The following is a 13,404-nucleotide window of genomic DNA, read 5'->3' as shown; positions in this document are numbered from 1 at the left end:
TCGCCCCTTCAAGATCACTGATAGGCGAGGAGAAGTTGATTATCAAGTGGAGCTACCTTCTGAGCTCTCGGATGTGCACGGTATCTTCCATGTGTCGTAGCTCCGAAAGTGCCTCTAAGTTCCCAACCGTCCTGAGATCTACAAGGATATCGGTCATCAAGTCATCGATCTTCAACCAGACCTCACTTTTCGTGAGAGACCAATCCGCATTCGGGATAAAGCCGAGCATTGCACTAGAAGCCGCACCATCAAGTACTTCAAGGTCCAGTGGAGCAACCACACTGAAGGAGAAGCAACATGGGAGGGTGAAGACCACCTTAGATAAGATCTTCCTTCTCTTTTTAGCGCCTAGCCAAGGAATCTCGAGGACAAAATTCTTGTAAGGGGGTAGGTCTGTCACACCCTATGTTTGTACCACTTTTGCCACATTATGTTTTTATAAAAATTGGAGCCAATTTTTTTTGCATCTTTGTGATGGTTGATTTTGTTGCTACTTGCTTGTGTGACTGATTGAGTTTTAAATCACTATAGTTGTTCTCCTCTCTATAACCTACCTCCTTGACCCCAAACCCTTGCACAATGATCATGCCATGTGAATAGGACCAGAAAATCATTTTTATAAATTATTATTTTAACAAAAGGCATTTATTTGTTATAAGCTTTATATAACTCCTGATTTCAAATTTGCACTGCAAGTCCCCAATTTATGACATATGCCTTACCCCAAAGTTTTGATTTGGAACCTATTATCAAAAAGGTTTCCAAAACCATAAAATAATTATTTTAAAAGTTATTTTCCTATTTTATTCAAGCACATCTTTCTGGAGCAAGAAATAGTATCTCATAAGCAAAAAATGATTTTATCACTTCAAAAATATTTGAGAAACTTTAGGGAAACTCAGTGGACATATATTTTCCATACATAAGAATTCCAACATATGGTCATGTTCAAAATATTGGACAAAACCCCTCAAAACCCTTTTTGCCTATTTCAAGCTTTTGAAGTATATCCATAGGAAATATTCTCAATAAATTCCAGTAAAATTCTAGAAAACCACACATGATAAATATGGTGATCCTGCAAAGTTTCATCTCAATCCAAGTTGATTTGATTCACCTAAATATCCCAAAGTTCTTTCTATCGAGAACCGAATTTGAGGAACTTTACATTGCCAAGTTTATCCAATTGAACCCAAACTTTACAGTAGTAATCCTGCCCCCAAATGACGATGCTACACCAACACTACAATAAATAAGGTCAATTATGACTCCCTATATTAGTCATTCATTTGTCATTGTTGTCGTTTATTGACCTTTTTTTAACCAAATTTACAACGTCAACAGTTGGCCGTCAAGAATGAACAAACACGAGCTTTCTAAAATTTTGGTCGTAGGTCTCTATCGACCCAAATTTTGATTTGGTCATTACCCATTTGTGTGAGCCACGTACGATCTGACGTGGCCAAGCTAACGTGGCATTGCTAGTGACTAAATGGAATCATCATAAATTTCAGATCCCTGTCCACCAATCTAGCCTACATGGGCCTCGACCAATACCTATTTTCTATTGAAAATATCTGATTTGTTTGGGTTCAAGCATTTTTTTGCTAGAAGCGCGCATATATCAAGATAGGCCCATTAAAAATAAATACAACAAAATAAAAGATTGCAAATAAAATGTACATTTCATTTCAGTAGCATATCACATCAAATACAATACATCATCCAACGACTCCACGCATTAAGGTTCAACGCCTAACAAGGGCACATCAAAATAATTTTACATGTGCACAACATAATACTTCTCCAAGTGCAAGTACACAGAAAAAGGACCCAACAAGTGCACATTCGCATATAAAGAGAGTTCAACAAGGATTGGATGAGTACCACAAGTTTCTTCTCATCCTCTTCCCCTACACAATATGCTCTTGCCATTGCCTCCTGCAAGAAGAAAATGATACCGACTCCACTTTAAACCTAGAAAGTAAAAAAATTCCAACCGTCCAACTAATATGTAATTGTTTCATAGCCGTAGGATGAAACAAGAGACGTCTAGCCCATTGGTCTTTCCTTCTACGCTTGTGCAAAGAAAAAAATCTATAGGAGACGTGCTCCCTTTGGTCTCCCTTTCGTTAGACTATAATCACCACGCCCTAGAAGAAAAAACAGCACATACGCAAGAGATTAAACCTACTGTCACTAATGTGCTCCCTTTGGTCTCCCTTTCGTTAAACTAAAAGTACATGTCTTATTATTAAAGAAATACGACACGCACGCAAGAGATTAAACCTACCGTCACAAACAAAGAGAACACTTCCTAATTAAAAGAAGTAGTCGTCAACCCATGCGTCATCACGGGCTAATATTTAGATGATAATTTATTAGAACAACTTGAATTGCAATCTTTTTATTTATAAAAGGAACTAACTAAAAATTAATATAATTTGTATCAAGTTCTTGAAAGTTTATTATTATGTAAGAAGGACAATTTGTTAATGTAACCATGTACCCATATAACATTTCAATTAATCTAATGCCATCATAGTACTGTTTTTATTACCCCGGGCAATACTGATAGTTTCTTTGGCATATTTCCCTAAAGGTCATGTAGAAATCAAAATGTAAAATAGTCATTTGCATAGACTTTTGAAGAAGCAAAGTTCCTCCATTCGTTAACACTCCTAAGTATATTAAATATATAAATGTATTCTGTGGAGAAATAAAATCATACATTTGGTAATGTTTCGAAACAAAATACAATTGCGTGAACATATAATATTTTAGATGTTTACTAACAACCACAAACTGAACTGCACACTTCATTCTCAAATATATGTCATAACAAATGAAGGCAGAGACGGCAACATGATGTACGTATGGTCATGTAATTATGCCAACCACCTATATACAGATGACACATTTAGTTGCTAGCATTTTCGGAAGAATACAAACACGTTGTTTCTAGGTGCATGCTCTTCCGTATTATCCAAGTGGAATCGCTGCAAGGTGGTACGTCATAACATCACAAACACAATGCAGCCTATGTGTTTTTCATGGAAATTCTATAGCTCTTGGAGTCATAACTATGAATGTAATAAGGTACAGAAGACGTCAAATTTTCTACAATTATCCAAACCTTTACTCTAAAATACAAACTTACACAAAACTTAAGTAGCATATATTTCCTTAATCCACCGGTTGCAGCCACTATAGAACAAATAAGTTCATAAGAGATTAGACCATCAACTACACTGAACAAATTATATTCTGGAACATCCACTTCTATTTCAGAATAGAAATTATGAGGCATGTGCGACATACCAATCTTACCACCGTCGAGTCTGGTCTCCGGGGGCGCTAATTCCAGATAACGATTCATTCCTTAGGTCGTTAGTCCATGATGGTTCATCTGTGGGTTTTATCCAAAATGGATGAAAAAATGATAGTTGATGATTGACGGACATATAACAAAAAATTATATGATCACATCAAGGGTAGAATTAGTTACTATCATCTATGCTAGAAGTTTTCTAGTCCGAATGAAAATTCTAGTATTTCATAGGAAAGGTAATATATTTGAAAGAATATTTTTATTTATTGTATGCTACATCGCCATTTATATACCCTTGGCAGCCATTTTTTTGACAAACAACCATATTAAAGAATGAAGAAGCTCCTTATAAAAAGAGTCAGAAGAAGCTAAAAAATGTAGATCTCTCCAACGGGCCATGCTGCATGCTGGGAGGACGGATGGACGCACATGCAGAATATTAGGCTGCATGGGGTGAGAGACGGGGGGTAGAAGAGAATGGTGGGAGAGAAGATGCTTTGGCCAGAGAAGAAGGATGGATCACAAGTAGAACAAAAGGAGAGATTTTTCCTACAACATGCGCACGTGCGTACTATAACACAACACACGCGTTCTTTTCATACACATGAATGATCCAATTTATGTTACATGTAAGAAATACTACACTGACGATTTTGCAGACATGCTCTAACCAACCTTGATTGGTGCGTCATTTTCCTGTCACACCGTCCATGAGGCAGATATAAAAAAGGAAGCAACGCTAGTGTGCTATTGTGATGTACTATTTTTCTGAAATATCATATATATTTATTCTAAAGAATCAAGGAAGTTTTGTTGGAAAACATGAATCATGAAAGTAAGGATACAAAATTTGCATTTGATGCTTATCCATATATAAATATACAGAGTGCATTCTTGAATTGACACAGAGTGTACATGTGTATTTATCGCCAGATTAAAACGACACTCTCCATCAATTGATTTCTCGATATCGTAGGAAATAGAAAATCAATAAGAGCAACCATGAACATGCCTCTACTTAAAATATGCCCAAACATATAATATAAATAAAAGTGATTACCTGGAATTAACTCAAGGATACTAGAGAATTTCTCTTTAACTTTTCCTCACTTGTTAAAGATATAGCAGATTTCCCATAAGCTCCTGTATGAAAGTGGGAGAACATAAGAAGATGCCAGCAAGCTGTGAATTAGCAATCCATCAGCAATTGAGAAATTAACTGGACAACAAACCTAAAGTACATGATATACAAATGAGATAAACAAAGAGCCTCTGCTATAAGTAAAACTGATCTCCCTAATCACGCTGATGACATTGGCTGCCCCGGTGGCATGTACAACTTAATTAGGTTGCTGGGAGCAGCTTCGGCGGAGGCCTCATGCAACAACATGATTGACGGACTTATGGATGATCTTGGAGATAACTATCATGCAACTGCACCAAGCAGAGCGATACTTAGAAAACAGATCATACTCTGAGATATGGTGAGCATCGGCGTGGATCGTGTTAGAAAGCAGATCGTGCTCCGAGATATGGTGAGCATCGGCGTGGATCAGCAGATCGGGCTTGGAGATATGCATCTAACCCCATGTACTTATTGTTAATTTGATCGGTTGGACTTTTCTTGGAAAGATTCCTCCAATCCAAGGGAGAAAATTGATTTGCTGGAAGAAAAAAATGAGAGCTTGAGAGAGAGAGACTTGAGAGAAAGAGAGTCTATGATTCCTTCAGGTGGCTGGTTTTTAACATCGGTGAAAACCTTACGGCCGAGGAGAAAACATATCTATTGGAAGGGAAACATGGGAGATTGAGAGAGAGAGAAAAAATAGGAGAGATTGAGAGAGACGTGAAAAAGAGAGAGATTACGATGGCTTCAAGTGGCAGGTTCTTCTACATTCGTGAGAGCCTTATGGGCCACTATTTCGGCTTCAACTTGTTGGGCTTTCTACCCATATATTCATCGAAACTAAGTAGAATTGAATGGTTGTGGGTCGGTTTGTTGGACCTGCCAAGAAGACTTGGACACTGTCGTACTCCTCAACGAGCTTGCAATAGAGTAACATTGAAGGCTACAAAAAGGTTCAGGAAAACATGACATTGGGAAGGTGTTGTATCTCTAATTCTCTATGAAGTTTAGGATATCGGCATTCAGCAGTACAGAATGTGCTAGCAATGGAGTATAAATAACTACTGACAGGAAACGATGCAAGAACTTGCTCTTCCCAAAGTTGCATTTCAGGCAGCAAGCAGATAAGCCGCCCTGTTAGACCAAACACTAGAGCTCATCAGCTGAGAGAGACAGAGATTGTGCCGCATTCAACTTACAGTTTTTCTGCTTCCATTCCTTTTATTCATAGATTACAAACTCTAACTGAAAAACGAGAAAACAGGGAACGCTAGGGCCATGAGTGCTACTATCCTGGCGCTACCCGCACATCACCCGTCATGCCGCTGTTACCATTTCATTGTGCTATCCCACGATGTTAGGGTGGCAAGAGATTCTAACTAACTAGCCGAGTCGCAGCTCAGCTTATTTCCTGCTAATTAAACGGAAGAAAAGTTCTACTGTCAAAACTGACAAAATTGAAACTATGTTCAGCAGTTGTTAACTAAAATGCCCACCCATTCCACAGAGCACGGGCAAAGCCTGAAGTTAGGTGATCATTGCAGAAAAATTGGGCCCCTCTAGTTAAGGTGTACAGAGCAAGCACATCAAGCAATGTTCATAGGCTGCATATGGGACAAGCAACGTTGATTTCTACGGAGTGTTGGCGCTGCGATGGCATTAAGGCAAGTAATCTCACCAGCCAGTTTGGTGCACGGACGAGGCAGTGACTTGTGGTGATGGCGGGATCCAGTCCGGACTGTCTCCCAGCCGTCGTGCCAGCTTCTCTCTGCTTTGCCCATCATGGCCGCCATGTCCGCTCTCGTGCTTGGAGAAGCCGACCTCCTCGACAAGGCCCAGATCTAGCTTGCTGCTTCTCCTGCATGCTCCCGCTGTAGGTGGAGGAGGAAAGCGGGCTCTAGAGCGATCTTGGGGAGGGAGACCGCAGTCTCGGCATCTCCTGCAGGTGGAGGAGCGAACGGCAGCGTGTGTTGGTGCGGGGAGGGTGGAAGCTGCAGCGGGTGCGGTGAGGGGATGTGGAGGGAGGTGGCAGCTGATACGTCCATTTTGCTTTCATGTTTTCATGTTGATATTTATCGCTTTTTGGGCTGTTATTTCACTTCACGGTACAATACTTATGCCTTTTCTTTCTTATTTTGCAAGATTTACATGAAGAGGGAGAATGCCGCAGCTGGAATTCTGGCCTGAAATTGGAGCAAGTTTGAGATACCTATTCTGCGCAACACCAAACGCCGTAAATATCAACGAGGATGTTTTTTGGGAATTATAAAAAATACTGGGCCGAAGAAGTGCCAGAGGGCCACTTTGCTGCACCGTTGTTACTTTTGTTACTTGTTTCTTGCTACGAATCATCTCACCACACAACTACTTGTTACCGATAAGTTCAGTGCTTGCAGATATTACCTTGCTGAAAACCACTTGTCAAATCCTTCTGCTCGTCATTGGGTTCAACACTCTTACTTATTGAAAGGACTAGGATAGATCCCCTATACTTGTGGGTCATCAAGACTCTTTTCTGGCGCCGTTGCCGGGGAGTGAAGCGCCTTTGGTAAGTGGAAATTGGTAAGGAAACATTCATATAGTGTGCTGAAATTTATTGTCACTTGTCACTATGGAAACTAATCCTTTGAGGGGCTTGTTCGGGGTATCTTCACCTCGAACGCAAGCACAAAGAGTTGCTCCTCAATCAGCTGCACCTACTGAAAATATTTGGTTTGAATTTCCTTCGGGTATGCTTGAGAAACTGCTGGCTAATCCTTTTACAGGAGATGGAACATCGCATCTAGACTTGCATCTAATCATTGTAGATGAAGTTTGTTGTTTATTTAAGCTTGCATGTTTGCCAGAGGATGAGGTCAAGAAGAAGGTCTTTCCTTTATCTTTGAAGGATAAGGCGTTGACATGGTATAGGCTATGTGATGATACTGGATTATGGGACTACAATCGGATGAAATTGGAATTTCATCAAAAGTTTTATCGTATGCATTTAGTACATCGTGATCGGAATTATATTTATAATTTTTGGCCTCGTGACAGAGAAAGCATCGCTCAAGCTTGGGGGGGGGGCTTAAATCAATGTTATATTCATGCCCCAATCATGAGCTCTCGAGAGAAATGATCATTCGGAACTTCTATGCTCGGCTTTCTCATGAGGATCGCACCATGCTTGACACTTCTTGTACTGGTTCTGTTATGAAGAGAGATATTGACTTCAGATGGAATTTATTGGAAAGAATTAAAAGAAACTCTGAAGATTGGGAGCTTGAAGAAGGTAAGGAGAATTAAACGCACCATGCTTGACACTTCTTGTGTGGTATGAATTTCAAGTTTGATTGCGTTAAATCTTTGTTGAAACAAATACTTTTTGTGACTTTAGCGCTAAATGGACTTGACTCTGAGATAGTAGGTTCATTGTCTGAATCATTTGGTGCTCATATTGATCTCCCCAAAGAGAACTGGTTTAAATATCATCCTCCTTTAGAAGTCAATGTAGTTAAAGCCAATCCAGTTGAAAAGAGAGTCATTGCCCATAATGATCCTATTGTTCCTAGTGCTTACATTGAGAAACCACCTTTCCTTGTTAGGATAAAGGATCATTCTAAAGCTTCAACTGTGATACGTAGAGGCTACATTAGAACACCTACACCCCCTGAGAAAGTTAGAGTTGAACCTAGCATTTCTATTATCAAAGGTCTTCTGTCCGACGATGTTGAGGGACATAATATTCACTTATGTGAAGATGCTGCTAGAATTCCTAAACCTCACGCTAGAGACAAACATAGGCCTGTTGTTGGAACGCCTGTTGTTTCTGTTAAGATAGGAGATCATTGTTATCATGGTTTATATGATGTGGGTGCTAGTGTTAGTGCAATACCTCAATCCTTATATGATGAAATCAAAGACGAGATTTCACCTATTGAGATAGAACTCATTGATGTCACTATTCAGCTTGCCAATAGAGATACTATCTCCCCTGTGGGAATTGTTAAGGATGTTGAAGTCTTGTGTGGTAAAACAAAGTATCCTGTTGATTTCCTCGTTCTCGCTACCATCCAAGATAGCTTTTGTCCCATCATATTTGGCAGACCTTTTCTCAATACGGTCAATGCTCATATTGACTGTGAAAAGCAAACTGTCACTATGGGCTTTGAAGGTGTGTCACATGAGTTCAATTTCTCCAAGTTTGGTAGACAACCTCATAAAAAATAGTTGCCTAGTAAGGATGAAACTATTGCCCTATCTTGTATTGCCGTGCCTCCTGCTGATCCCTTAGAGCAATACTTGCTCGAGCATGAAAATGATATGCACATGGATGAAAGGGAGGAAATAGAAAGAGTTATCTTAGAAAAATATCCTATCCTTAAGAATACTCTGCCTGTTGAACTTCTTGGGGATCCGCCCCCACTAAAGGGTGATCTTGTGTTCGAGCTTAAACAGTTGGCTAATACTCTTAAGTATGTTTATCTTGATGAAAAAGAGATATATCCTGTTATTATTTGTGCTAGCCACTTAGAGCAGGAAGAACAGAAGTTAATAAAAACTCTTAGGAAGCACCGTGCTGCTATAGGATATACTCTTGATGATCTTAAGGGCATTAGTCCCACTCTATGCCAGCACGAGATTAAAACTGATCCTGATTGCAAGCCAGTTGCTGATCATCAACGGAGATTAAATCCTAAGATGAAAGAAGTAGTAAGAAAAGAAATACTAAAGCTCCTGGAAGCAGGTATTATTTATCCTGTTACTCATAGTGATTGGGTGAGTCCGGTGCATTGCATCCCTAAGAAGGGAGGTATTACCGTTGTCCCTAATGATAAGGATAAATTGATCCCACAGAGGATTATTACTGGCTATAGGATGGTGATCGATTTTAGGAAATTGAATAAAGTCACTAGGAAAGATCATTACCCTGTGCCTTTTATCGACCAAATGCTAGAAAGACTGTTCAAACACACACACTTCTGCTTTCTAGATGGTTATTCTGGTTTCTCCCAAATACCTGTTGAACAATCTGATCAGGAGAAAACCACTTTAACCTGCCCTTTCGGTACCTTTTCTTATAGACGTATGCCTTTTGGATTATGTAATGCACCTGCCACCTTTCAAAGATGTATGATGGCTATATTCTCTGAGTTTTGTGAAAAGATTGTTGAGATTTTCATGGATGACTTCTCCGTTTACGAGTCTTCTTTTGATGATTGCCTTAGCAACCTTGATCGAGTCTTGTAGAGATGTAAAGACATCAATCTTGTCTTCAATTGGGAGAAGTGCCACTTTATGGTGAATGAAGGCATCGTCCTAGGACAAAAAAAATCGGAAAGAGGTATTGAAGTCGATAAGGCTAAGGTTGATGCAATCGAGAAAATGCCATACCCCACAGATATCAAAGGTATAAGAAGTTTCCTTGGTCATGCTCGTTTCTGTAGAAGGTGCATTAAAGACTTCTCTAAGATTTCTAGGCCTCTTACCAATCTATCGCAAAAGGATATTCCTTTTGTTTTTGACGATGATTGTGACGAAGCCTTCGAAATAGTTAAGAAGGCTTTGATAACTGCACCTATTGTTCAACCACCTGATTGGAACTTACCTTTTGAAATCAAGTGTGATGCTAGCGATTAGGCTGTTGGTGCTGTTCTAGGGCAAAGAGTTGATAAGTCGTTGAATGTTATTCACTATGCTAGTCAAACTCTAGACAGTGCCCAAAGAAACTATGCTACTACGGAAAAGGAGTTTTTAGCAGTCGTGTTTGCATGTGAAAAGTTCAGGTCTTACATAGTTGATTCCAAATAACTATTCACGCTGATCATGCTGCCATTAAGTACCTCATGGAGAAGAAAGACGCTAAACCTAGACTTATCAGATGGATTCTCTTGCTACAAGAATTTTATTTGCACGTTGTCGACAGGAAGGGTGCTGATAACCCAGTAGCAGCTAACTTGTCTAGGTTAGAGAACGTTCTTGATGACCCAAAACCTATTGATGATAGCTTTCCCTATGAGCAATTGAATGTCATCAATGCTTCACGTAGTGCATCGTTTTATGCTGATTATGCAAACTATATCGTTGCCAAATATATACGACCTAGTTTCACATACCAGCAAAAGAAGAAATTCTTCTTTGACTTGAGACATTACTTTTGGGATGACCCTCACCTTTATAAGGAAGGAGTATATGGTGTTATTAGACGTTGTGTACCTGAACATGAACAGGGATAGATCCTACAGAAGTGTCACTCTGAGGCCTACGGAGGACACCATGCGGGAGATAGAACTGCACACAAGGTATTGCAATCAAGCTTCTATTGGCCCACTCTCTTCAAGCATGCCCGAAAGTTTGTCTTGTCTTGTGACGAATGTCAAAGAATAGGTAATATCGGTAAACATCAGGAAATGCCTATGAACTATTCACTTGTCATTGAACCATTTGATGTTTGGGGCTTTGATTATATGGGACCTTTTCCAAAATCCAACGGGTATACTCATATCCTAGTTGTTGTTGATTACGTCACTAAGTGGGTAGAAGCTATCCCCACTAGTAGTGCTGATCACAACACCTCTATGAGGATGCTTAAAGAAGTTATTTTCCTTAGATTTGGAGTCTCTAGATATCTAATGACCAACGGTGGTTCACATTTCATTCATGGTGCTTTCCGTAAAATGCTTGCTATGTACGATGTCAACCTCAAAATTGCGTCTCCCTATCACCCTCAGTCCAGTGGTCAAGTAGAGCTAAGCAATAGAGATATTAAACTGATTCTGCAAAAGACTGTCAATAGGTCTAGAAAGAATTGCTCTAAGAAGCTCGATGATGCACTGTGGGCTTATAGAACTACCTATAAGAATCCCATGGGCATGTCTCCGTACAAAATGGTGTACGGTAAAGCATGTCATTTACCTCTTGAGCTAGAGCATAATGATTATTGGGCAATCAAATAGCTGAACTTTGTTTTCAAACTTGTTGGTGAGAAGAGGTTATTTGATATTAGCTCGCTTGATGAATAGAGAACTCAGGCATATTAGAATTCCAAGTTGTTCAAAGAAAAGGTTAAGAAGTGGCACGATATAAGGATACAAAAGCGTGAATTCAATCTAGGTGATTATGTCTTGCTATATAACTCTCATTTAAGATTCTTTGCAGGCAAGCTTCTCTCTAAATGGGAAGGTCCCTATATTGTTGAGGAAGTATATCGTTCCGGTGCTATCATGATCAACAACACGGAAGGTAATTGTCCGAGAGTTGTAAATGGGCAGAGAATCAAGCATTATATCTCAGGTACTCCCATAAATGTTGAAATCAATATTATCAATACCATAACTCCAGAAGAATACCTAAGGGATATTTATCAGCCTGTTTCAGATTCCAAAAACGAAGAGGTATGTGATTCGGTAAGAAAACAGACTCCAAAACTTTTCCAGTAGGAATTTTTCTCTGTTTTGGAATATTTGAAAAAATAGAACAATTGGAAGTAGTCCAGAAAGTGCGCGAGGAGGCGACAAGCCTGCCAGGCGCGGGCCCACCCCCTGGCCGCGCCTCGGGGGCTTGTGGCCACCTCGTGTGCCTCCTGGACTCCGTTTTCATGCCGAGTACTCCTTCTGGTCTGGAAAAAATCATTATATATTCTCACGTAAGGTCTGACCCTCGTATCACGCAGATTTCTGTGTTTTCGTTTCGAGCCTGTTTCTGCTGCAGGTCTAGATCGCTATGACGTCCCCAAAAGCTCCGAAGGACAAGATCTTCGAGAAGGTCATCAATCCCTACCTCTCGGGAGTGCTGCAACACCCTCAATCTATCGAGATGCGCGAGGGTATGTTGCACATCCGTGATGTTGAGGGACCCAAGTATACCAGAAGCGCGGAGGCCAGGCTCGAAGCAATGGAGCAACAGATCTTGAAGTGCCAAGGGATGGTGGAGCGTGGACTCAACTCCAACCACATGATGATCACGGAGTTCCCCAGCAAGCACAAGATTGATGCCAATGACATTGGGAAGCACGTCTCCAGGCTCTATGACAAGATTTATCACCTCCAGGCCTAGATCTATGACCTGCAGAACCAAAACTGTGAGTATGAGTACAGATTTAAATCAATACGGTTGGCTGCAGATTTGAGGATTCCTGAGACTCGTTCATCTTTCCATGATGGAGCACCTATGCCTTGGAAGACGGAGGATCAAACCCATGTTGCAACAACTCCACCACCATCACCTCCAAAGGAAGACAACTGAGCATGGGTATGGGCAATCCGCTTGGTTTGTGCCAAGCTTGGGGGAGTTGCCCCGGTATCGTATCACCATCACATCTTTTTCCTTTACCTTTATTTTAGTTTGTTCCGTTTCAGTTTTCTCTTTCTCTAGTAGATTAAAGGTCTTAGTGTTTTAGGCTTGAGTTTTGCTTTGTGTCACCCCCGATGTATTCGAGCTCCTGAGCCATATAATAAAGAGTTTCTTAGTTGAAGGGCTTTGCCTCATGCCATGATTACAAGGTTGAGAAAGAACAAAAGCATGAAAGATCATGTAATGATCTTATGGGAACTGATGGCTTCACATATAAAAAGAATGTTGATTGAAACTTGTTGAGGGTAGACAAACGTCGAACTTGGTCATTGTTGCAATTAATAGGAAGTGATAAAGAAGGAGACGTTAACATATAAATATATCATCTTTGACACCATCTATGATTGTGAACACTCGCTAAAGTATTGCATGCCTAGAAGTAGACGTTGGACAAGGAAGACAACATAATGAATTGTGTTTGCTTGGTTACGAACAATGTTATATGATTAGAGATCCCTTAGCATGTGACGATTGCTTCCTCCTCATATTAGCCAAAACTCCCGCACCAAGTAGAGATACTACTTGTGCATCCATAAACCTTTAACCCAGTTTTGCCATGAGAGTCCACCATACCTACCTATGGATTGAATAAGATCCCTCAAGTAAGTTGTCATCG

General features: G+C 40.2%; 1 long non-coding RNA gene across 2 annotated transcripts; it reads right to left on the bottom strand.

Moving 5' to 3' along the window:
• Window positions 1-1,731: 1,731 nt before the first annotated feature.
• LOC123446468 lies at window positions 1,732-6,462 on the bottom strand. Of its 2 annotated transcripts, XR_006631370.1 has the most exons (4): window positions 6,136-6,462; window positions 4,392-4,474; window positions 3,322-3,409; window positions 1,732-1,941 (listed from the first exon to the last, which is right to left on the bottom strand). It is a non-coding gene; the product is annotated as an uncharacterized LOC123446468 (long non-coding RNA). The 2 variants fall into 2 exon arrangements; XR_006631369.1 differs by lacking the exons at window positions 1,732-1,941; window positions 6,136-6,462 and adding an exon at window positions 4,805-5,208 and having other exon boundaries at window positions 2,761-3,409.
• Between the last annotated feature and the right edge of the window lie 6,942 nt (window positions 6,463-13,404).

This window comes from Hordeum vulgare, chromosome 4H (assembly GCF_904849725.1).
Source record: "Hordeum vulgare subsp. vulgare chromosome 4H, MorexV3_pseudomolecules_assembly, whole genome shotgun sequence".
NCBI lineage: Eukaryota > Viridiplantae > Streptophyta > Magnoliopsida > Poales > Poaceae > Hordeum > Hordeum vulgare.
The sequence above is the reverse complement of the archived record's forward strand: the minus strand, read 5'-3'. Positions and strand labels throughout refer to the sequence as shown.